The sequence below is a fragment of the Choloepus didactylus genome, chromosome 7, assembly GCF_015220235.1.
Source record: "Choloepus didactylus isolate mChoDid1 chromosome 7, mChoDid1.pri, whole genome shotgun sequence".
NCBI classification, from domain to species: domain Eukaryota; kingdom Metazoa; phylum Chordata; class Mammalia; order Pilosa; family Megalonychidae; genus Choloepus; species Choloepus didactylus.
In genome coordinates, this window is record NC_051313.1 from 58,001,342 (window position 1) to 58,028,564 (window position 27,223).

General features: G+C 35.8%; 1 pseudogene; it reads right to left on the minus strand.

Annotated features, from left to right (window-relative positions):
• Positions 1–23,369: 23,369 nt before the first annotated feature.
• LOC119540576 lies at positions 23,370–24,625 on the minus strand (annotated as a pseudogene).
• Between the last annotated feature and the right edge of the window lie 2,598 nt (positions 24,626–27,223).

Genomic DNA, 27,223 nt, shown 5'->3' on the forward strand with positions numbered 1-27,223 from the left:
TATGTGAATTCTAATTTTCCTCATTTGTTATTATAATATTACTAAATGCACATGTCATGGAAGAAGCCCAAACATTTTCAAAATTACTTTATTATTTTCATTATGATTTAACTATATCCCAGTATTGCTTTATGTGACCCCTGAATAGTCAGTTTTTGCTTTGATATTTGCTTCTGTTGGAACATACTTTTCTACAGATTCAAAATTCATCAACTCATATGTATTTTATAAATAAGTATAGCTGGCAATCATGTACACATATAAACACAAAATCTCACATATCTTAGTGATGCTTTTCTGAAACATTCTACAGATTCAAAATAAAGAAGAAACTGAGAAAGCAGTATTATTTTCCTTTCATGAGAAATTAAAGAATAGTAAATCTACATCTATATTAAGCATATGTAGTTTCCTAAATAAGTAACAGCAGATAAAGTGAATCTCCTATCATACTACTTACCAGTTTTAGTCATTTAACTCTCAGGGTCTTTTCTAATGTTGCCCACATTTTAAAATTGTTTTTCATAATATGGCTTTCACATATTCACCATCAAAATGATACCTTGGAACTACTGAGCAGAAATTGTTCTTAAAAACTCAAAAGAATTTAAACTATTATTCTTTTTCAAAATACACCTCTGAGGTATACAAAGTGCAACATTATTCTTCTTTTATGAAAGGAAAAAATGAATTCATAGATGGTTTTATAAGGGACGGTAGCAGGGTATATTTTAACAGATAAAATGAAAAATAGCCCTCTTTTAATAAATGCGTTAATGTAGTAGATGAGTACAGGAAAGCGTTAATGTGCCATCCACAAAGAAACAATATAACCATTTCACACCAAAGTCAGAATGTAAACTAGTTGTAAATAAAACCTGATTTTATGTCCCATTGTCATTTAAATGAGAAGTATTAATCTCATTAAGTAGGTACTTATAGCATAGGGTGTATTTTTAGGTTACACATCTACAGTTACTAGGCTATATGTGAGACTCACGTAAGTTCAGTGGGCTTTCTGGGAATAGATTAGTTGCATTCTTGTCCCTTAGGAAATAACATATCAAGTTGATTAGCCACGTGATTTTTTTCATTTTTATAGAATTCTACTGCTAAACAATCCCAAAAGTATTCTTAGAAAAGTTTCCGAATATTTCATGAGATAACAGAATACAGAGGATTTTTTGTAATGCTAATTGTTACAGTGAACATAGGAATTTTGATTTAAGATAAAAATAAATTGAGCATGATGTTTGGATGCAATATATTTTAAGTGCGATATTCAATGTTATAAAAAATACCTCTCCTTTTAAAATATATCCCATACTAGTTTGAAAATAACTGTAACTACATATATGTATATATTGAATAATTTATTAAATTCTAATTTTTCTTAATAAATATATCCTATATATATATAAATCTAATATGCCAAATTCAACATGTACAAAAAATCTCACATTTGAGACAAAAAACAAAAACTCCTTAGTTCTTAAAATAAGATTCCTCACATCCCCAATCATACTGACCTAGAACTCCTATGGTCATCTATTTTTCTGTTTTCTGGTTTGCCCACCTTATAAAATATGATACCAAATTCTCCTGTTTATCTATCTTGAAGTTTACTGTATCTATCCCATCATTTTCCGTGTTTCTTGCCCTTTTTCAAACCACTGATTTGTTCTCTATACCATTTCATTATTCCCCTAATAGTCATTACTTCCTCTGCACTGTAGCCTACCTTCAAACACAGCTGCTAGATTATCCTTCTAAGGCATAATAGGATTACTTTGCCCTACTACCAAACACTTTTTAAATGCCCACAGAAAATAGAGGTCAGATTCTGTCTGTGTTAACAAGCTCTTATAAGCTGCCTTTGCCTCATTTTCTTATTTATCTCTCTTAATATACTGTACTTCTCACAATCTTTCATCCATCCCAATGATGGTGCTTCCTATTTCCTAAAGACAGTTTGCATTTTCCTTTTTTTCTTCCCACCCAAATTCAATCCAGAAGGCATTTATCAAGGACTTGGACTGTGACAGTTTCTGTGCCAGGAAACACAACAGATTAGGAGTGAGTTCTCAAAGTTCAGTGTGGGGAGAGACACATAAAAATTATTTCAATAAAATGTGAGAGAATGAGTAATATAATGCACCAACAACAGGACACAATGATAGGAGGGCAGCCAAGGATAAGTGCCTGTGTGGAAGAGGGCCACCTCCGGAAACCAGATTAGATCTTTGTGCATTACAGATGCTTGCAGGGCAGATAATTTCAAACTGGATGTTACTGCAGCTAGTAAGAGCTCCAGCAACATCATTAAATCCAGTGTGAAGAGGAGGGTTAAAAAATCCTTCACAGAATTAAACATGAAATTTCTTGCATTTCCAAGAACTGACTAAGCTTGAGTTTTTACAATCACTTGAAAGACAGATTGTCATTTCTTTGCACAGATGCATTTATGGTCCACAAAAATTGCTCCAAATTTTACAAAAATAGAGGCCCTTTGTGAGAATGAGTGCAGTGATGGCATGATCAATTTAAACAGTGATTGTCCAAATATATTCTTTAGAGCTCCAGGAATTCCCCAGAGATATTATAGCAAAGAGCTTTTTTGGTTTTCTGCCTAAGCCCCCTTCACAAAAACATCCCACTTTTCTGCTATTATGAAACCACTGACCTATAAGCCAAGAGTATGGTAAAGAAGGAGAAAGTGGAAAATTGCTTAGAATACTTGACAATTAGCATTTCTACTTTCCCCATACATTGTTCACTTAAAATATCCACAACATAAGCCATGTTGGAGACAGAAAACACTTTGGCTAAACAAGAGATTCAGCAGTTCTGATATCATTGGATTCAGTCATTATTGTTTAGTTACATCAATTTTTACCTAATAGAAAATTAGTGTACAATTTATTTTTTAAACAAGCTTCTGTTTTGAATTGTTTTCAGCTTACAGAAAAGTTGCAAAGATAGTATAGAGAGCTCTTTTGTGCCCCACATCCAGGTTCCCTTACTGCTAACATCTCGTATTACCGTGGTATTTTTGTCACAACTGGGAACAAGCATTGGTACATTATTGTTAAATGAATCCACACCTCATTCAGGTTCCATTAGTTTTTCCTTCATGTTCTTTTTCTCTTCCAGGATCCTATCCAGGATACCACTTTGCATTTAGTTGTCATGACTCCTTGGCTTCCTCTGGACTGTGACAGTTTCTCATTGTTTCCTTGTTTTTGATGACCTTGACAGTTTTGAGGAATACTGGTTAAGAATTTTGTCAAATGTTTCAGTTTGTCTTTGTCTGATATTTTCCTTATGCTTAGGTTGGGGTTATGTGTTTAGAGAACTGTGTACAATGTGGATTGGTGACCAACATCAAAAATTTTGGATGAAATACCTATTTTTTGCCTACTCATTAGGTAATTTTCTCTTTTCTTTTTCTTTCTTTCTTTTCTTTTCTTTCTTTTTTTTTCTCTTTTTGAGTTCTTATTACCGGATACATAGAAGAAGACTGCCAATCCACAGAGTGAGTTTTTTTAATGAAACTGTCTTTTGGATCAATAATTATTGGATTAGTAGTTCATTTTAATATAGCCATCAGTTTCTCCTTTCCCACACTAGCTCCAAATCTCACTTAATGAACTTCTTTCCACCCCATCCACAACACTCATTCACTGTAATTTACATTTGTCTCTCTTTCTGATGGATAAATGTCTGAGTTCTGCTATTGAGATGCTGGTTCCTCTGGTGGCACACTAGCTGACAGTAGGGGACAATGATAACCTGGGATTAAAAATTGTCACAATATACCACATGAGAATAAGTAAAAGTTGTACTTCATTTCTGAACTACTGTTTTCCCTCTATTACTACAAAATTTGAACCAAAAGTAACACCTTCTAAAAGGCAGTCCCTTTCACTGATAACTGTCTTTAAAAATATATATGTGTGCCTTTTCTGAAAATTAAATTAAGCAGGATGTTATTATAAATTAACATTTATTGAATTTATGGTCCACTCAATTGCTTTCTATTTTAGATCCTGACTTTCTTGTGTGGGCACGGGGATATAGGATTGAAAAATATGCATGTATGGTAAATTTAGTCCCCTTCTTTTTTATTTTCATCACTAAAATTTCACTTAGCCTTCAGGCAAATATCTCCTCTTTTATGAACCAAATTAATTTCTTTAGATTTCATGGCCTACCTGACCTGTAACAAACAGACCTTCAGTTTAATGAAGCAGAGAGAATAATTAAGAGCTCAAGTACTTTCAATAAATTGGTATCAAATTGAATTTTTATAATCTACTGTTATTATATATTGTAATTTTTTTAATCATAGCACCCATACAATGACTGTAACACTTGTTCAACTTTCTATGCTGTATTATATATGCTTTATAACTATAATACAATTTTAAAATCTTGTAATTAAATATATTTGAAAATAAATTTAAACTTTTCAAAGATGGAAAATTATGTTTTAGTTAAATACATGGATAAGATCTCTCACCACTTTAAAATGTAAGTTTAAAACCTCAGAAATGATGCCCTAAAATCTACAAATCATAAATGAAATAGAATTTTTTTGTGGAAATTCAGATAGTTGGTTAATAGACATTGTACCAGTTTTTAAAAAATAATTTATTAGGTGAGGGATTGTAGGAAGATGGTGGAGTAGGGAGCTCCAGGACTCAATCTTTCTATGAGAACATCTATTAAGCAGGTAGGAGCTGTCTGAAAACATTATTTTGAAACTCCAGAGGCCAGAGGAATACTGTACAGCATCCAGGAATGAGTGGGAAGAAGAGGCTGATAAATAACAGTAAAGAAGAGTAAATTACTTTCTCCAAGCTGCAGCTACAGGGGCCCATTCCCATTCTTGCTGAAGGCTGCTGTGGGGTCCAGACCCTGGTTAGCTCATTGGTGACAGAAACTAACATAAGAATTCTCTTCATCAAGACTAAGGGTGGACACAACTGGTCACTGATTATGGCTTTTTATTAGCAACTTCAGATCACTGGGGACCTGACTCTGAGGGCAGCCATTGTTTCAACCCACACAGGACACAGCCAGCACCAACCATTGATTCAAACTCCCCCAGACAAAGGCCACAGGGGAGGAGATTTAAAGACACTATGCTTCCTTAGGACTGCAGGGGAAATTTACTTGAAAGGTTACATTTGCTGGGCAGGCTGAGAAAGTTCAGCTTTGGGGAGCCATGGAAAAGCTCTTGGTGCACTTCCTGATCCACTCCCCAAAGCACTTTGGAACTGGTCTGTGCCCCCTTCTTGGGTCCCTGGCCCTGTTTCAACTGGAAAAGACTGATTTTGAAAAACCCTCAATGCATGTCCCTCCTCCTAGAATTTGCCTTCCAGACAAAAGCAACTTGAGACAATGAAAGGGGTATGAGCAACTGTAGAGTAAGGCAGCCTGGGGCAAAGGCTTGCCAACTTTAAACACCCAGGAGAGGGAGGATGATCTGCTACGAAACAGGGTACAACAAAACTCCTATAAAGAAGGCAACTCCAAAACAACTAACAAGAAAAACCCAGGATAAGGCACTGGCCCAGAAAGACTGAAAACCCTGCACACTGCATTCGTCTTCAAAAGACCTTCCTGAAAGGAGGGCTGAAGCTCATGAAAATCTGTCTTTTCACCAGCTGGTTACAAAATCAAGAAACAGATACCTCATGGAATAAATCCAAGAGTTAATATTTAAAAATATTAAAATGTACAGTACACAACAAAAGAATACAAGGCAAACAAAGAAACAAAAATGATGGCTCATCCAAAGAAAGAGGGTAAAAATACAGAAAACACCAACAAAGAAGACCAGAGTGTGGACATACTGAACAAAGCCATGAATAAAATGATCTCAACAATGTTCAGGGAGATGAAGGAAAATACAGAGAAAGAACTAACAGATATCAGTAAAACAATGAATGAACAATATGAGAATCTTAGTAAAGAGGCAGAAATTTTAAAAAGGAAACAGCAGAACTACTGAAGTTGAAGACCACAGTAATGTGACCAAAATATTCCCAGAAGGGTTTCAAGACAAGATGGGAGCCAGCAGAAGAAAGAATCAGTGAACTTGAAGACAGCCACTGAATGAGCCAGGATGAGGAACAGAAAGAAAAAAATATATAAAAATTGAAATTAGTCTAAATCACCTCTAGGACACAATCATACCAATATACATATTATGGGAGTCCCAGAAGGATAACAGAGACAGAAAAGGGAAGAAGGAATATTTAAATAATGACAGAGAACTTCCAAGACTAGGCAAAAGACATAAAGAAGAATATCCAAGAAACCCAGAGAACACCAAACAAGATAAACATGATGGAAAATGCACCTCACATGATTGAATGCAAAGGACAAGCAGAGAGTTTTCAAAGCTCCTAGAGAAAAGCAACATGTTATGTACAAGGGTGTCCCAATTAGACTGAGTGCTGATTTCTTATCAGAAACCATGGAGGCAAGAAGGAAGTAGGTTGAAATACTTAAAGTGCTGAAAGAAAATAATCACCAACCAAGATTTTTATATCCAGCAAGACTTTCTTTCAAATATGAGGGAGAGATTAAAACATTCCTGGCTAAACAAAAGCTAAGGAGTTCATCATCACTCTTCCTGCCCTACAAGCAATGATGAAGGGAGTTCTTCAGGCTGAGAGGAAAGTATACTAGACAATGGTTAAAAGAGGAGTAAAGAAATAAAGAGCTGCAGTAAAGGCAACTACTTGGGTAATTATAAATACCAGTATTATTTTATTATTTGGTATGTAATTCCACTTCTTACTTCCAACATGTGCTAAAATACAAATGCATAAAAATTATGATAAATCTATGATTTTGGACTACAATGTACAAAGATGTAAGTTACAGAAAAGTACCAAAAAAAAAGGAGGGGTGACAGGGGGGTATAGGAAAAATATATGTGTATGCTATTTAAGTTAAGTTGTTATCAAACCAAATATGATTGTTATATATTTAAGGGGATAAATTTTAACCCCATGGTAGCCACAAGGAATATATATGAAAGATATCTTCAGATAGAAGATTAGGCACTCAATATCAAGAAGAAATCAAATGAATATAAAAATAGGCATTAAAAGAAAATTGAGGGGAGAACCTGAGATGGCAGCTAGGTGAGACAGGGCAAAAAAACACCTCCATGAAAAATACTAGATAAAAGCCCAAAAGTGACCCAGAACACCAGTTTCAGCTATGCACCAGCTGGACAAGGTTGGCTAAATCCACAGGGACCATGCATTTGATGAAACTGGGAGTCTGTGTTCTGAAACAAGTGAGTGAGCCAGCTGAAAGTCCAGTGGCCACGCTGTGATGTGAGGAAACCATGGGTTGGCATTTGGAGACAGATTAGCTCTTTTTGAAAAAAAACCCAGGAGCTGCTGCAGATACAGCGGCAAGAACCACACAATGAAGAAAGAGTGGCAGGTGCTGGCCTTGTGAACACCTCAATATCTGGCATGGAAGATAGCCCTTCCTGCAACTGCTGCTAATTATCTCAGAGCCAGGAGGGCAGAGGAGAGCCAAAAGGAGAAAGAAACCATGCCCCTTGCAGCCATCTTCCTGGCGGGCTGGGGATGCTTCTGCCTGTGGCTGGAGCCACAGCCCAGAGCCATGCCAAGGGTCCCAGTGTAACGGGGAATGTTTCCAGCAACACTGTGCACATGCCACAATATCGGCTGTGGACAGTGGCCTTTAGTGCACCCACAGCTAATTGCCCCATAGCTGTGAAGGCAGAGCTGTGCAAAAAGGGGGAAATTAACATGCCCCATTCAGCCATCTTTACAGCAGGCTGGGAATGCCCCTGCATGGCCTGGTGGCCCAGGCCTTCCCTGGAGGGCAAGTGCACACTTGTGATGTGGCACAGCCTTCCCTCAGCAGAGGTTCTGGAAGAGCAGGGTTGGGAATGGAGACCCGCTCGGAAATCCCAGGGACCCTACACCAATACCAAGGACTTGTGGGTCAGTGGCAGAGACAATCTGTGGTGAGACTGAAATGAAGGTTTAGACTCTTGCAACAGCCTTAAATATCCAGGAACACCAGGGAGGTTTGATTATTAAAGCTGCCCTGCCTCCCTAACCACTCAGACACATGCCCCACATTCAGGGTGGACAACATGAACAACACACCCAAACTTGGTGCATGAATTGGATCCCACAAGAAGCAGACCTGCACACACCACAAAGACAAAGTTGGGGAGAACTGACTTGAGGGGAATAGGTGACTCGCGGACGTTATCTGCTGGTTAGAGAAAGTGTACACCACCAAACTGTAGATCTGACAAATTAGAGATTGGTGTTTTTCATATCCTGAAAGAACCTTATCAAGTAAAGCAAATGCCAAGAGATCAAAACAACAGAGAATTTTAAAGCATATGATAAAGTCAGATGATATGGAGAACCCAAACCCAAACACTCAAAGCAAAAGATCAAAGGAGACACAGTACTTGGCATAATTAATCAAAGAACTAAAGACAAACAATGAGAGCATAGCACAGAATATAAAGAACATGAAGAAGATCTTAGAAGAGCATAAAGAAGAAGTTGCAAGAGTAAATAAAAAAATAGATGATCTTATGGAAATAAAAGAAACTGTTGACCAAATTAAAAAGATTCTGGATACTCATAGTACAAGACTGGAGGAAGCTGAACAATGACTCAGCATCTTTGAGGACCACAGAATGGAAAATGAAAGGACGAAAGAAAGAATGGGGGAAAAATTTAAAAAATTGAAATGGATCTCAGGGATATAATAGATAAAATAAAACATCCAAATTTAAGACTCATTGGTGTCCCAGAAGGGTAAGAGAAGGGTAAAGGTCTAGAAAGAGTATTCAAAGAAATTGTTGGGGAAAACTTCCCAAACCTTCTACACAATATAAATACACAAAGAATAAATTCCCAGTGAACTCCAAATAGAATAAATCCAAATAAACCCACTCCAAGACATATTCTGATCACACTGTCAAATAATGAAGAGGAGCTGGTTCTGAAAGCAGCTAGAGAAAAGCAATTCACCACATACAAAAGAAGCAACATAAGACTAAGTACTGACTACTCAGTGGCCACCATGGAGGGGAGGAGGCAGTGGCATGACATATTTAAAATTCTGAGAGAGAAAAATTTCCAACCAAGAATACTTTTTCCAGCAAAACTCTCCTTCAAATTTGAGGGAGAGCTTAAAGTTTTCACAGACAAACAAATGCTGAGAGATTTTGCTAATAAAAGACCTGCCCTACTTCAGATACTAAAGGGAGCCCTACTGACAGAGAAACAAACAAAGGGGAGAGAGAGATAGAGAATTTTAACAGACATATATAGAACATTACATCCCATATCACCAGGACACACTTTCTTCTCTAGTGATCATGGATCTTTCTCCGGAATAGACCACATGCTGGGACATAAAACAAGCCACAATAAATTTAAAAAAAAATGAATTTATTCAAAGCACATTCTCTGACCACAATGGAATACCAATAGAAGTCAATAACCATCAGAGACTTAGAAAATTCACAAATACCTGGAGGTTAAAAATGAGGGGGAGATGAAAACATTCCCGGATAATCAAAAGCTGAGGGACTTCATCACCAATAGATCAGTCATATAAGAAATGCTAAAGGGAATTGTGCAGGCTGAAAGGAAGGGACACTAAACAATTGACTGAAACCACATGAAGAAAGATTTCCAGTAAAGATCATATGGTGTGCCAGTTTGAATGTATTATGTCCCCCAAATGCCATTATCTTTGATGTAGTCTTGTGGGGCAGATGTTTTGGTGCTGATTAGATTTGCTTGGAATGTGCCCCACCCAGCTGTGGGTGATGACTCTGATGAGATACTCCCATGGAGGCATGGCCCCACCCATTCAGGGTGGGCCTTGATCAGTGGAGCCATATAAATGAACTGACTCAAACAGAAGGAACTCAGTGCAGCTGTGAGTGATGTTTTGAAGAGGAGCAAGCTTGCTAGAGAGGGATGTCCTGGGAGAAAGCCATTTTGAAACCAGAACTTTGGAGCAGACGCCAGCCACGTGCCTTCCCAGCTAACAGAGGTTTTCCGGACACCATTGGCCATACTCCAGTGAAAGTACCCGATTACTGATGTATTACCTTGGACGCTTTATGGCCTTAAGACTGTAACTGTGTAGCCAAATAAATCCCCTTTTTATAAAAGCCAATCCATCTCTGGTGTTTTGCATTCCGCAGTATTAGCAAACTAGAACACATGGTAAGTATAAATACCAGTACTACTGTATTTTTGATTTGTAACTCCACTATTTACTTCCTACAGGATCTAAAATACATAAACTGTAATGATAAATCAGTGGTTTTGGACTCAATGTAAAATATGTAATTTTTGACAAGAACTACATAAAGGTGGGGGAATGGAGGAGTATAGGAATATAATTTATGTGTCCTATTGAAGTTAACTTGGTATCAGAGAAATGACTGTTATAAATTTAAGATGTTAAATTTAAGACCCATGGTAAACACAAAGAAAGTATCAGAGAATATGATCATAGAGATGAAAAGTAAAGTATGGGTTATGAGAAGTGGGGGAAGGGGCAATGGGGAGTTAAGAAAGGAGTGTAGGGTTTCTGTTTGGGGTGAAAGGAAATTTCTAGTAATGGATGGTGAGAAAGTGATGGCATTGCAACATTCTGAATGTGATTAATCCCACTAATGGAATGCTAGGGAGGGGTTAGAATGGGAAGATTTAGGCTGTATATGTGTTTCCTCAATTGAAAAAAAAAAAAAGTCTAAATAGATAATGACAATTAAATGCCAAGGATGATCCTGGATGGGATCTGAGAATGGAGGAGAGGAGGCTCAAAGGACATGGTTGGGGCATAAGAAAAAAAAGGGAATATAGAATGCAAGCTTTGTATGAATGTTGAATTTCTGGAACTTCTTAGCTGTGCTTAATGTGATTGCATAAAAGAATGCTCTTGTTCATTGGAAATGTATATGTGAATTATGTTGTTTGTTCAAGGATGTGTGCAGCTTGCTCTCATATGTTCAGAAGACAGAGCAATAGATGATGGATGATAGATAGGGAGGGAGGGAGGAAGTGAGAGAGGGAAAGAAAGAAATGGTGTTGTGACAGGATGTTAAAGTTGGTGGTAGGGGTATCAGGGGAGGGGTTTTTGTGTATGGGGTTTGTATTGTTTATGCAACTCTTGCTGTAAGTTTGAATTTATTTCATAATAAAATTAAAAAGAAAAAGAAAAAGAAAATTGAGGGGAAAAAGGTATGACATGGAAAGACCAAATAGCAAAATGGCAAAAGAAGGTCCTGCATTATCAGTAGTAACTTTAAATGTAAATGGATTAAACTTTCCAGTAAAAGAGGCAGAGATTGGCAAAATGGATAACATACCATGACCTGACTATATGCTGTCTCCAAGAAACTGACCATAAATGCAAAGACACAAATAGACTAAAAGTAAAAGGATGAAAAAAAAAATGTACCGTTCACATAGTAACCAAAAGAGCTGATGTAACTATGCTAGTATCAGATAAAATAGACTTTAAGTAAAAATCCATTACAAAGGGCAAAACCATCATTATATACTGATAAGGGGGCAATTCAATAAGAAGATATAATGATTATAAATATATACGCACATAACTGTGGAAGTCTAAAATATATGAAACAAATACTGACAGATTGGAGGGGAGAGCTTGATGGTTCTGCATTAATAGTAGGAGATTTTAATACACCACTTTCAATAATGCATCATAGATCTAGTCAGAAGATCAATAAAGAAGTACAAGACTTGAATGATACTGTAAACCAGGTAGATCTAACAGATATATACAGATATATACAGAATATTTCACCCATAAAAATAAAATACACATTCTTCTTAAGTGCATATGGATCATTCTCCAGGATAGTCCATATATTAGGTCACAAAACATGTCTCAATAAATTAAAAAAAAAATATTGAAATCATACAGTGCATATTCTCTGACCACAACAGAATGAAGCTGGAACTCAGTAACAGAGGGAGAAATGGAAAATATACAATATATGGAAATTAAACAGCACATCTTAAGCAACCAATGGGTTAAAGAGGACAAACAAGGGAAATTAGGACATATCTTGTGGTGAATGAAAATGAAACCACGAAATACAAAATTCATGGGAAACAATGAAGGCAGTGCTGAGAGGGAAATTCATTGCTCTAAATGCTTACATTAGAAAAGGAAGACTTCAAATCAGAGACTTAACCTCCAAACTGGAAGAACTAGAAAAAGAGGAGCAAGCTAAACCCAAAGCAAGCAGAAGGAAGGAAATAACAAAGATTATAGTGTCAAAAAAACGAAACAGAAGGGGAAAAAAAAAACCACAAAAAACACAAAAATTGAGAGAATCAATAAAACCAAAAGTTGGTTCTTAGAAAAGATTAAAAAAATTGACAAATCTTTAACAAACTGACAAAAAAAAAGAGATGAGATAAAAACAGAAAGATCAGAAATGAAAAGGAGGCCATTACTACCAATCCACTGAAATAAAAAGAATATGAGAATCCTAAGAATAATGGTACGCAAATAACTTATATAACTGTGATGAAATGGACAAATTATTAAAAACACAAACTACCCATACTGACTTAAGAAGAAATAGATCTCAACAAACCAATTACTAGTAAAGAGATTGAATCAGTAATCAAAGAAACCTCCCAACAAAGAAATGCCCAAGACCAGATGTCTTGAAAGGAGAATTCTACTGAACATTCCAAGAAGACCCAACACCAGTTACACTCAAAGTCTTCCAAAAAATTGAAGAAGAGTGAACATTTCATTCTATGAGGCCAACATTATCCTCATATCAAAGCGATATGAAGATGTTACAAGAAAACAAAACTATAGTTCAATATATCTTATGAATTAGATGCAAAATCCCTCAACAAAATACCAGCAAACTGAATCAAACAGCATAATAAAATAATTATACACCATGATCAAGTGGGACTTATCCCTGGTATGCAAGGTTGTCTCAACATAAGAAAATCAAGTGATGTAATATACCATATTAACAGAATGAAAGTAAAAAAAAAGAAACACATGATCATCTCAATTGATGCTGAAAAGACATTCATCAAAATCCAGCACCTCTTCATGATAAAAACACTCAGAACACTAGGAATAAAAGGGACTTCTTCAACATGATAAAGGGTATATTTAAAAGTCCACAGCTAGCATCCTAATTAATGAAGAAAGACTGAAATCTTTCCCTCTAAGATCAGGAAGAAGACAAAGATCCCACCTGATTTGACTGTTATTCAACATTGTACTGGAAGTTCTAGTCAGAGCAATTATGCAAGATGAAGAAATACAAGGCCCCCAATTAGAATAGTAGAACTAAAATTTTCCCTATTTATAGATGACATGGTTCTATATACAAAAAATCCTGAAAAATCCACAACAAATCTTCTAGAGCTAATAAATTAATTCAGCAAATTGTTAGGGTACCAGATTAACACACCAAAATCAGTGGTGTTTCTATACACAGGCAATGAACAATCAGAAGAAGAAATCAGGAAAAAAATTCCATTCACAATAACAACTAAAAAAATCAAATATCTAGGAATAAATCTAACCAAGAATGTAAAGGACTTGTATCCAAATTACTACAAAACACTGGTAAAAGAAACCAAAGAGTTAAATAAATGGAAGGACATTCCATGTGCTCATTGATTAGAAGATTAAATATCCTTAAGATGACAGTCCTACTCAAAGCAATTCATAAATTCAACATAGTCTAAATCAAAATTCTAACAAGCTGCTTTGCAGAAAAGTAAAAGCCAATCATCAAATTTATATGAAAGTGTAAGGGTCCCAAATAGCAAAAGCCATCTCGAAAAAGAAGAAAAGTATTGGAGGACACACACTTCGAGTCCTGAAAACTTATTACAAAGCCACAGTAAGCAAAACAGCATGGTACTGGCACAAGGACAGACATAACACCAATGGAATTGAATTGAGAGCTCAGAAATCAACCCTCACATGTATGGCCAACTGATTGGGTGTCAAAGACCACTCAATTGGGAAAGAATACTAACGCTGCTGGAATGCAATATACCAGAAATGTGTTGGTTTTTTCAATGGAGATTTATTAGTTTGCAAATTTAGAGTTCTAAGGCCATGAAAATGTCCAAATTAAGGCATCAAGATAGGTAACTTCTCTGAGGAAAGGCCAATGGCATCCAGCATTCCTCTGTCACATGAGAAGGCACGTGGCAATGTCTGCTGGTCCTTCTCCTGGATTCTGGCTTAAAATGGCTTTCTCCTGGGGCATTTTCTTTCTTACCTTCTCTGAGCTCTCTCCCAAATATCTCTGCCTTTTATCCTCTCATAGATGACTCCAGCAAGGGGATTAAGATCCACCTTGAATGGGTGGGATCACATCTCCATGGAAACAACCTAATCAAAAGGTCCCACCCACAATAGGTCTGCCCCCACAAAACTGGATTAAAAACAAGTTTTTCTCTGGGGTACATTACAGATCAAAACCAGCACACCTACCTCACAGCTTATATAAAAATTAACTCAAAATGGGTCAAAGACCTAAATATAAGAGCTGCAACTATCAAACTGCTAGAAGAAAACTTAGGGAAGCATCTTTAGGACCTTTTCTTAGCAGTTGTTTCTTACACTTTACACCCAAAGCAGAAGCAACAAATAAAAAAAAAGATAAATGGAACTTCATCAAATTAAAAGTTTTGTGCCTCAGAAGACTTAATCATGAAAGTAAAACAACCTACAAAACGGGAGAAAATATTTGAAAGCCACATATCCAATAAAGGTTAAATATCCAGAAGAGATAAAGAGACCCTTCAAGTTAACAACAAAAAACTAACAACCCAGTTGAAAATGGGCCAAAGACTTGAATAGATGTCTCTCCAGAGAAGATATACAAACAGCCAGAAAGCACATGAAAAGATGCTCAACATCATTAGCCATCAATGAAATACAAATCACAACTAGAATGACACTGTTTCACAGCCATTAGAATGGCTGCTATTGTAAAAACAGAAAATTACAAGTGTTGGAAAGGATGTGGAGAAATGGGGACACTCATTCCTTGGTTCTGGCAATGTAAAATGATGCAGCCACTGTAGAAGACAGTTTGACCATTCCTTAGAAAGCTAAGTATAGAACTACCATATGACCCAGCAATCCCATGACTAGTTATATACCTAAAAGAATTGAAAGCAGGGAATTGAACAGATATTTATACACCAATGTTCATGGCAGCATTACTGACAATTGCCAGAAAATGGCAACAACTCAAATGTCCATAAACCAATGAATGGATAAACAAGCTTTGGTATATACAATATAATGGAATATTATCCAGCCATAAAAAGGAATGAAGTCCTGATACCTGCAACTATATGGATGAATCTTGAATCTTGAAGAATTCATGTTGAGTGATATGTCAGACACTAAAAGAGAAATATTGTATGATCTACCTGATTTGAAATAATTAGAATAATCAAACTCATAGAGTCAGAATCTAGAATATAGGTCACCAGGGGATGGGGTGGGGGTAGGGTATGGGAAGTTAGGCTTAAAATGTGCAGGCTTCTTATTTGAGATGATAGAAATGTTTTGGTGATGGATGGTGGTGATGGTAGCACAACATTGTGAACTTAATTAATAGCACTGAAATGTATACCACAATGTGATGAAAAGGGGAAATGTTAGATTATATGTATGGTAACAAATATAAATTTTTGAAAAGTCCGTGGAACTACAATATACAAACAGTGAACCCTACATTAAACCATTGACTATAGTTAATAGTGCAATTATAAAAATGTGCTATCATCAATTGTAACAAATGTTCTACACCAATGCAAGGTGTTAATCAATAAGATGGTGTATGGGAATCCTGTATTTTATGCACGATTGTTCTATAAACCTACTTCTCTAATAAAAAAAAAAGTAATCATAATTAATGATTCATTAGTCAGTGTCAAGAGATTGAAAGCAACATTTTCTGGTAAATATCTTTTATTCTTAGGTCTGCCAAAAAAATAGAGAAGTTCAAGTTATTTATTTCATAACTTTTAAAAAGTTCATGTAATATTTATGCTTATCTATTAGAGGTTTTTACTTCAAAGAGACTATGAATTGATGCTTATCATGCAATATCATGACTTCTTCAATATTAAGAAAATCACATAATAAGAGGACTGTTAAAATGGAAGGGATCCCAGATATAATGTAAGGTAATCACCTCATATGGCAGATAAGAAAAATGAAAGCTGGAGAGTGTAAATATTTTCTTAAAATATAAGAGATAGACAGTGACAGATTCCATTAAATGTGCTTCCTAAGGCAGACATAGGTATACACACACAACACAGGTATACAAACAATGCAGAGAAAAACAAGTGTTGAAAGGATAATCAGTGGAATTTGGGGAGCAAAATCTTAAAAGGATCTAAAAGGAAAAGAGCCAAACTCAATTTTAATCAAAAGCTTCCAGATAATTTGTAAAGATTATCTCTTATGAATTAAACAGGAAGGTCAAGACATAATCAACCTGGACAAGAATAGACAACCTTTCTTCAAAAGACAAAGATTCTCTTGAAAGATAGCCGTGAACAAATCTTGATTGCATGAATTCACATGTCCAACAATATATCAATATCGCTCAGAAGGAGGGTAGAGTAAGCATGACAAGTAAAAGAAGCAGAATTCCAGTGTCCAATACAATCACTGTCCATCCCAGGACAGGCCAAAGAAGAGGGTGCTGGAGACCAAAGATTTGACTTGCCCATTTGTCACAGTATAGCTTTACCCAATTCCATCAGTTATTTGCTTATTATAATTAACTCCCTGCTTTTTGTGATTCTGTGTTCACCAAGCCATCTTCTGCCTAATCTGTATTTTCCCATGTGAAGTGCCTGTAGAACAGATTACCCCAGCCAAAGGACTTAAGTACTTTGTATACTAACATTGTAATATTTCTAACATTAGATAAATAACCACCTAGTTGTAATTTGACAATCCAATAATTTATCCAAAGGGGAAACTATAATGGCCAGAGGACTCAAATATATAATACCTCAACAATTAAAGTTCATTCCACAAAATATCATGCATTGACTGTTTTAACATCAGATTTGTAGACTTGATTAAAAGGACTTGACCCTCATATGCTGACCAATCAGGATTTGGAATCTCTAGATCAGAAGGGCAGACTAAGGATCACCTCATAAATTCATCATCTGAGGTAACTGAGCTAACCATAGAGCATAGTCCAAACAGTTCCTCAGTATTGCTATATTAATTGTAGGAATTGTCTGTACTACCTGAAATATCCATAATTCATTTTAATTAACATTATTTGATAATGCAGTTATTATGATTCCCATTTTAAATATGAGAAAACTGAGAACCAGTGAAGTTATATATCCTTTTATAAAGCTAATATATTTAATAAGCAAATTAAAGAGTTGGAATTTAAAGTGAGTCTGTCTAAAGCAGGGATTGCAAACTCAATAACTGCAAATAGTGAAGCAGGTAATAAGTGGATAAAGAAGGCCTTATTAATCGTAAACTCATTACAGGAACATAGGCTGACAGTTTCCCAAGGAAAGCCAAATATCCTGATTTTATGTGAAATCCCTTTACTGTTGAAATGTTATCTAATTCATAATTAAGTTTTGGATGCTGTGGATCAAATAAAACACTTATGTGTGAGCCAATTTGGCCTATGTGACACCAATTTGTAGCTTCTGGGCCAAAATAAATGCTCTGACACCCACAGAAATATAAGGTTTTACTAAATTGTTAGGAAAAAAATACTTATTTGTCTGAAACTTTATTTTCTGATGAAGGGCTGGAGTGCTAATATTCTGTGCTACTCAGTGCTGGTCTATGCATAGGATTTAGAAGCCAGAAGAACAAGTATGATTGACTTTTTGTACAAAATTTATGAGAGAGTATCTCAACTCTTTATAACAAGGAATTCAGTTATATCTGAAGATGAAGTTAGAATTTTCCTAAAGAAATCATGGTTATTTCACTACAAGGACAAGTGGTTGAAAATTTTCTCTAAAATAGTATAAAATAAGCCAGTAATGAAATGATTTGGACTTGTATAACTTTTAGCATAGAAAATCCTAACATGACAGAATCATACATTTGAACATGTATAATTTAAATTTGTGGAACAGATAGTTATATGTCAATAGACTGCTTTGAAAGCTGTAAATTAAGCCTTTGGTTTGAATTTCCTAATACCAATTTAAAGAACCTCTGATCCTGGAGAATCTAACTGATAAACAGCACCCCATGGATAATGATGTCTTAGAAGGACATGGTCCCATTTAGGTCCACTTTTCTCATACATAATATTGTTGCTTGCAAGTTATATGTCTCCTGTCATAAGATTGCAGAATGTTCCACAATATATGCTTATGGGGATCTATCTCTTTACATTAAACACACACACACACACACACACACACACACACACAAAGTGAGAGAGAATAAAGCCATTATATTATACTTCCTATAGAAGCCATAACCTTATCCCTTATGTCATCCCCAAATAATTACTTTGAAATAAAATGTTAAGATTATGGCAAACAATGTATCAGTTGGTGAACTTTCTAGTCCAAATATCCTGCGTAAAAACTTCAAATTATATTTTCATGATATTGAAGGTTAGACACACTGGGCATGATCTGATTCTCTTGCTTTGGATGCAGATTTGTGCTTACGACATCTAAATAATCATTTAATTTCAGTAAAAATCAGACAACTGCATGTCGTACCAGTTTCCCTGCTGCGTTCAGAGCTGCAAAGTGATGAGGAAACCCATAAGGTAGGTCAGGGTAGGTGAATAATTCCCAGTTGAGACAACAATACAGCCTGTTGACTGTAGACTGGGCAATTTTTCTTCAAGTTTCTCACCTTTTAAGGGATCCCACCTAAGACAGAGTGAGCCCCATGTGAACAAATGAGATATCCACCTTCAAATCAACTCCACTGAGGCTCCAAGTAATATCAGAAACTGACCCAACGGTGACCTGGATATTGCACTTCTAAAAACAAGGCTTGTGATGCAGTACTTTATATTTGTTTTAAAAACTGGGACTTTCTGTGCTCAAAGACAGGAACTAAAGTCACAAAAGCACATTACTCCAGAAATGGGTAAAAATTCATCTCACAAATACAAATTAAGCAAATTTGTCAGACAGGAGGTCTTTCTATTAATAATTTTGCTAATTAGAATCCCAGTGGTGCAAGTATTTTCTGGTCCAAGGATAAAAATTAATTAAACTATTGATATGTCTTTCTTTTTAAAATGTAGAGGAAGTCATGTCATTAAGTTAATGACTATTTATTAAGCATCTACTGTGTGCTGTTTACCTACAACTGAGCAAAAAACTGCCATTTTCAGAATGAGCTTTACTTGGTGTATTTTACTGATAGAATGATAGTCCTGGGATGTAACAACAGGGGTCTAATCACTAAGCTTCACCTAAATCACTCTTGATTGATGGCTATTTCTGCTGTCCTTAAAGATCTCCTAGGGAAGATATGCTACAAACTTGTTAACAGATTCTATCCCCAGGGACTTCTCCCTAATAACCAGTGTCAACATGGAGCTAAAATCTGTTTTGCTTAATTTTATTGCCATCAGAATAATAAACAGCAAGACTATGAAATGTCCTTATATTTTAAAACACCTAAACTTAACTATTTTTACCAATTCTTTCTTTATTCTCTCCTTGTTTCAGAAAAAAGATGTGTTCCTTTTCATATCTAGTATTAATCCATCATGCTCCAAGTACCATTCTTATCTTATGAACCTTGCTCCATCATGAACTTGTTTTCTCTGTTTGCTATATTATCTAGTTCTTTTTCCTCAGTATATAAACATGTGTGAGTCTCTCCCATATTAAAACATGCCCAATTTCAAACCTACATCAACCATCTACTCGTTTATTCTCTTCTTTCTATCCTTGCCAAGTTATTTTCCTTCTCTTACTTTGTCTCCTTAACCCGTTGTGATCTGACATGTTTTCTCACAACTACACAGCAACTGCTCTTGTTAAAGTCAATAAAAACCTAATTGCAGAATCCAGTCCTAATATCATTGAAATGTATAAGACATTTAGCATTATTGATCACTTCTGGCACTGTTAAAATGTCTGGGATTTAGGGCAGTTTGATATATTTTCCTTTAAATTTTAGCCTCTCTTAGATTTTATGACTATAGTATCTTCCAGTTTATTTTTTTTTTTCCACTTTGATCCTTTTCTTTATCTTTTGTTGTTCCTCTTTTTCCACATTTTGACATTGGCATTACTCAGAGAACTACACTATTGTCTCTTATCTTTGTGTATACTCTTTTTAGGCAATCTCATGTACATTCAGTTTGCACTACAAATTAGTTACAGAAAATTCCAAATTCATATCCAAGCCAACTCTTTTCTGTTGTTCAAGCTCGTTCTGGAAACCTCAACCAGCTGAACATGTAAGCTTCACCACTGAGTCTAGTTGATAGGATCCACATACTATTTGTTGTTCATCTGCAAAGGGAGGAGTAATTCTTGCTTTCTCTCTTTGCCTCTACTTTCCACATATAGTTAGATACTAGCTTTTGCCTCAAGACTTGTATGTCATCTGCTTATATATCTTATATATCACTGCTTTGCTTCAGAACCATGTCACCCCCCAAATTGTCTATGGTCATCATTTTCCACTACTTTTATTTTTGCTAGTCTTGCTCTTGTTCAAATCATAACCAAAACTATTCGCAGAGAAATCTCTGTCAGACACACATACTACCATATTATTTTTACTTATGAACTATCATTTGGTCTTCAATAGTAATCCCTGGGAGAGTTCAACTTTCTTAGTTTGGCACATTCAATCATAAATAACCTCATTCTTGCCTAATTTTTCAACATTATCTCCTGCCACTCACCACTAATAGCCTATATACACATCACACACACACCAACAAAAAAGCTGCTACCAAAATAGTTTTTAATATTGCCACTTTTCCTTGTCTTTGATAGCAACTGTAAGTTCATCATTGTCTCTTCCCTAATAGATCATGAGCTCATGCAGAGCTCAGATCACATCTTAGTTCCTTTTGTGGTCCAAGGCCTGGTCTAATGTCTTAGTTTGCTATGTAAAATACCATAGACTGATTGATTTAAACAACAGAAATTTATTGTCTCATAGTTTTGCAGGCTAGCAGTCCAAAATTAAGGTATCAACCAACAAGTCATGCTTTCTCTCAAGTCTGTAGCATTCTGGTAGTGGCTTGCCAACAACCTCTGCCTCCATCACAAGACTAACTGTCACCTTTCTCCTCCTGTAACTTCTACTTCCACATTCAAATTTCCTTTGCTTATAAGGACTTCAGTCATACTGGATTAAGTCCCACTCTGATTCAATTTGACTTCATCTTAATAGGATCTTCAAAGACCCTATTTACAAATGAGTTCACACCCACAGATTGGGGATTAGGATTGAACATATCTTTAGGGGAGACATGATTCAGTCAGCAATGTATAGTTACTAGCAAATAATGAGAATGAATTGTTTGTATTGTATTAATGACATTTTAATTGTAGTATTGTAATATTTGGTTGTAGGAGATAAGGAATTTTTTTAAATCACCCACTGATGTAATCAAGAATTCTTTAAATCAAATTTTCAGAAAAAATTATGATAGAGCTAAGAGAAAACTATAACAATACACAATATTCTAGGCTAACATATATAAGATAGAAAGGAGCAGCATTTAGGGAGATAGCACTGACAGATTCCATAAATGTCAGTTTGGTTGGTGGAGGTAGTGCCAACTGTAGCCAAAAGGGAGCAGAAGAGAGTAACTGAATTGAAGACACAGGTGATGAGAGACCCAAGTGGATCTAATTGCCCTACAAACAGAAGTAGGACAGATGTTATAGAATCCAGAACTTTCAACTAGCACTGATACATGGAATGAGAAACTAAGAACAGAAAAAGAATAAACCTTGTCCAAAGCACTGATTCAATAAATCACAAGAATGAAGATAAGGTTTACTGTGGTTTTTTTCATATAAGAGCAATTTTATTAGTCTGAAGAAAATAAATGAAATCTGGCCAAATTTAATCAACACTTGCAAAACAATTAGCATTCTATTTGCTGTTAAGAGACAAATAATATTTATTGAGCACTTCTTATTTTCCAGGACCAAAAACATATTACCTTATAGAATTCTCAAACCCATCCTACAAGATAGTAATAGCATCTTTTATTTTACGGATGAGAAAACTAAGACTCAGACTAATAGGAACTTGCCCATATGCAAAAGGACAACCATGGACTGTCCTATTTAATTATACTGACTACCACATTTAAGAGAATGTCACCTATTTTTTACATTTGTGTTACTACCACTAAGAGTTTGCTTTTATATTCATTTTTCTGAAATTCTTGTGGATTTAAGCAGTATTTTTATTTACATCACCATCACTTCTCTTTCTTACTTGTCTCCCTAACCTCTTCATCACATATCTATAATTTCTTGTTTATAAATTTCATTAAAATAAGCAGAATTGGAAATGTATAGTATTAGGTATTACTGTATCATTCTGGATGTTAAAAATGACACAAGCACAAACTTTTAAAAAGCCACACCTATTAACAAAAAGATACAAACTATGATTCTAAATCTACTCATTATACTCATATACGTATATATGTATATATATATATATATATATATACATATACAAACACTAACCTCATTCTCATCTTTTTGGTTTATAAATATAACCTTATGAGTACAGAATGTTAAAAAGCTTAAATGACTACCTATTAAGATGGACAATCATATATATGATTCTGAAGTATGTATCTTTTAAAGTTTAAAGTAACTCTTCTAAGAACTGGGCTAATCAGAGGTTCCTTATTTTAGCTCAACAGAATAAAGTTATATATGGAGTGTTTTCCTTTATACATCAGATATGTAAGTAGCCACAAGGTCAAACACAGAATTCAATAAATATTGATGATATTCCAATAGTTACTAATATTGAATTTTAGCCAATTTTTAGTAATGTAGAAGTATAGATTATCTTATAGAAAATCTGCTCTGTTAAAAATGTCCTCATATAAAGGGAAAGAACTACAAAGAAATGGACTACATCATAGATATTCTAAATGCCCTTAATTGCAGATTAGGGACCAAGGCTCAAGCTTGATAAGTAACTTGTCTAAGTCATATGCCCATAGTAGAAACAGGTCTGATTCCTGAGCCTGGCTTTTATTCTGGGCTCTTTATTTATATTGGAAATTTATACAGGAAAAGTTTCACTTTACATATAATTTTGGTTTGGCTGCAAAAAAAAAGCTTAGTTATATCTTTAAAACCTCTATATATTATAGTAATTTTGTATGTTGTGAAATAGTTTTCTAAAATCTTGATGTTTTCTTCAGATAGCCAATTTTCCTGTTTTAGCTGCCTTATAAGAGCTTCCAAAGACTTCAATCTTCCTAGAATTTGTTCCTTTTGTAGCTCAAGAAGTGTTATCTTTGAATGTGTCTTAGAAACTTTCTGCCATAGATGTTCCTTATTTATGTCCTCTGCAGTAAGGATGTTCGATTTGTAAAACTTCTGGACCATAGTCTATATCCTGATATAAGGAGTCTTCAGAGTCTATGTCTTCCATTTCCGCAGTGTCTTGTTGGGCAGGAATAAAAGAATTAGTTGTAGGTCTAGGATTTTCAGTGGGTACAAAAATGGCAATAACAGATTCCTTATTTGTGTTTAATTCATCAACTGTTTGAGTAATTGTGCTGAGTAAGACTGGATTTTCCTGTGGTGACTTAATTTCCACAGAGTTATTTGTCACATTTGGGTTAGCAAAATGATCGGTACCTATTTCAAGCACTTCTTGAGTTTTCAAAGACTGTTGAATACCTTTTGAATCTGAAGTTGTCAAAGTAACGGATGTAGAATTTAGGTAGTCAGAAGATGTGTGAAAAACACCTACATCTATATCTTGATTAACTGATGTCTCCAAAGTAGATTGCGTTTTTTCAATATCTTTTTAACCAGGTTAAGAGTTAATACGCTATTTTGTATATTTTCTGTTTTGGGAGCTGATGGCCATACCAAGGCAGTTTAACAAAGTAATTCTGCACATTCAGGAAGCACATCCTTGTTAACTGAATTTTCCATGGGCCCATTTTATGCAAATGATTCTTCTTTCTCACCTTCCGATTTTTTCTTCTGAGATTTTTTTTTTTTTTTTTTTTTTTTTTGGAAGAGTCTTTTTGCTGATTGTCTTCTGGCAAAGAAAATATTGTTGGAATTGCAGTTTGTTTCAACTATTGAATACAGCATATGATGACAAGAGAGTCAGGGATAAAATGGCCGCTACGTAAGAACTGGCATTTACTGGGAACCCATGAATCACGTTTCATATTCTTTAACTATTTTTCAAGTCTGCCTTTGTTGTGCAGAGGAAACAGGTAAAAACTCAGCTTCTGGTCTTTATCTTTTGGTCCCAGGTGATTCTTACAGCAAATTGCTGAGCAGTAGCTGGATCGTTCAGGTGGTGCCCCCGGAGAGGGGGCTCGGCAAGGAACCCAGGCCAGCTCTTCTCACTGAGGCTGGGCCGCAAGTCCAAGCCTCGGAGCTCTTTATTAGGGTTCTTAATCCTGGGAGGAGAGCCAGATTATCAAGGGACTAGCTCATAGAAAGAAAAACAGAAGTAAGAAAAGTGAAAATCTAGAATACAATTGTCTTATGAGTTGACAATAATCAGAGCCACATGGAAAAAGGTACAGAAGGCTGAGTTCTCTTGATTTCCTTGTAGGCTCAGGCTACTTTGAAATCTCCCTCTAATCGTTCAAAAGACTATTGTCAGTGGGACTGCAGAGAATATGTAAAGTCAGATTTCTGGTAATTAATGGTAAAATAGTGGGTATTTAAGGAGATTTGACTTTTAGCACACTTGAGTAAGTGAATTCCATATTACAGGTTATGGCATTTCAAGGATATACTTAGTTCTAAATGAACAGTACAGATAGTAGTGAGAAAGGGAGTACAGATTTATTTTTGTAAGTTCCAAACTTATTAGAAATATGTAAGTAAGAGAACAGGTAAAGTGCAGATTAAGAATTAAAGTTGTATCAAAGACTAGTGATTTAATTGTGGGAATGTTTTATATATTCACCCAGTAAAGGATAATATTGATGTACTCAATATTATATTTAATAACTTTCCCTGTGGCACATTTTAGAGTGACAGTCCTAGGTGGCTGTAAAAGGCCAAAAATAAGATAATATTTAACAGATATAAAAATAAAATACTACATTTCTGTCTTTAAAATTTAATTACACATCTTTATCAAAATATTAGTAAACCAAATCCAACTATATTCAAAAGTCATTGGAAATAATGACCAATGGGAATTATTCAAGGAATTCAATGTTGATTACCATCTGAACATAAATAAATAAACTATACCATACATATTCTTTTCCTGTTGCTATGGAAGGTGATATAGTCACAGTATCTAGGAATTAGGCCATGGAGATATTTGAGGGCTATTATTCAGTCTAACACAGTTTGTGGTCTAGCTCCTAAAGATTCACATCCTGCCCAGCAAAATTAACCAATCCCAACGTTCCTGTTACAGCATCAACTCAAGTCCAAATCTTATCTAAGTCTCATAAGCTCAAAAGTCACCAATTTCAATGTCCAAGTCACCTAAATTAGCTATGAGTGAAACTGTGTATAATCCATACTGGAGCAAAATTGTTCTCTGTGCGCCTGCAAAACTGGAAAACAAGTTATCTGCTCATAAATGCAATTATTGGTAAGGCCTGTTGTAGACATTCCTGTTCAAAAAAGGGAGAAATAGAAAGTACGGAAGTCTCCTGTCCTAAACAAATTTGACATCCAACCAGATAAACTCCCTTAAATTTCAATGGCTGCAGATAATCCTCTGTGGCTTCTGACACTGCCCTCTGGACCTAAGGCTCTGCTCTTAGTATCACTCATCTTTTTGCAGGAAGTGTAGCATATATTTTCACCTACTGAGTTTTATCAGTCTGCTTCCTGCCAATAGACTTTTGGGAGTCCCACAGACTTCTTTCATGTTGTACTGGCTTTGTCCCTTTCAGCCCATGTTGGCAGCGTTGCTGCTGATATAACACTCTCAAGAACCTTGTGGGTCTCCTGTGTAATTCTCAGGGACTCAATCCATTAGACAAGAAGCTCTTCTACGGATTTTTTCCTGGGTGTTCTGATTTGCTAATGCTGCGAATGGAAAACACCAGAGACGGATTGGCTTTTATAAAAGGGGGTTTATTTGGTTACACAGTTATAGTCTTAAGGCCATAAAGTGTCCAAGGTAACACATCAGCAATTGGGTACCTTCACTGGGGGATGGCCAAAGGCGTCCGGAAAACCTCTGTTAGCTGGGAAGGCATGTGGCTGGCGTCTGCTCCAAAGTTCTGGTTTCAAAATAGCTTTCTCCCAGGACGTTGCTCTCTAGGCTGCAGTTCCTCAAAAATGTCACTCACAGCTGCACTTGGGGTATTTGTCCTCTCTCAGCTTCTCCGGAGCAAGAGTCTGCTTTCATCAACGGCCATTTTCAAACTGTCCTCTCATCTGCAGCTCCTGTGCATCCCTCTTGGCTGTAGCTCCTCTTCAAAACATCACTCACAGCTGCACTGAGTTCCTTCTCTTTGAGTCAGCTCATTTATATGGCTCCACTGATCAAGTCCCACCCTGAATGGGTGGGGCCATGCCTCCATGGGAATATCTCATCAGAGTCATTACCCACAGCTGGGTGGGGCACATTCCAAGCAAATCTAATCAGCACCAAAATGTCTGCCCCACAAGACTACAAAGATAATGGCATTTGGGGAACACAATACATTCAAACTGGCACACTGGGTAAGCCCATCTTTATTCCTAGTATCTGCTAAGATGCCCTCCATGTAGTCGAATATTCTAAACTTTTAATTCTAAACTTTTCTTTCCAGGGCACTAGCAAGCCACACTCTTGACTTTCTCTCCAAAGCATGCTTTCCTGACAGTAAATCTTCTAATTTTAGCACTTCTTGTTAAAAGGTGAATGGGCTGAGAACTTCACAAATAAATTCCAGGTTACTTTTTGT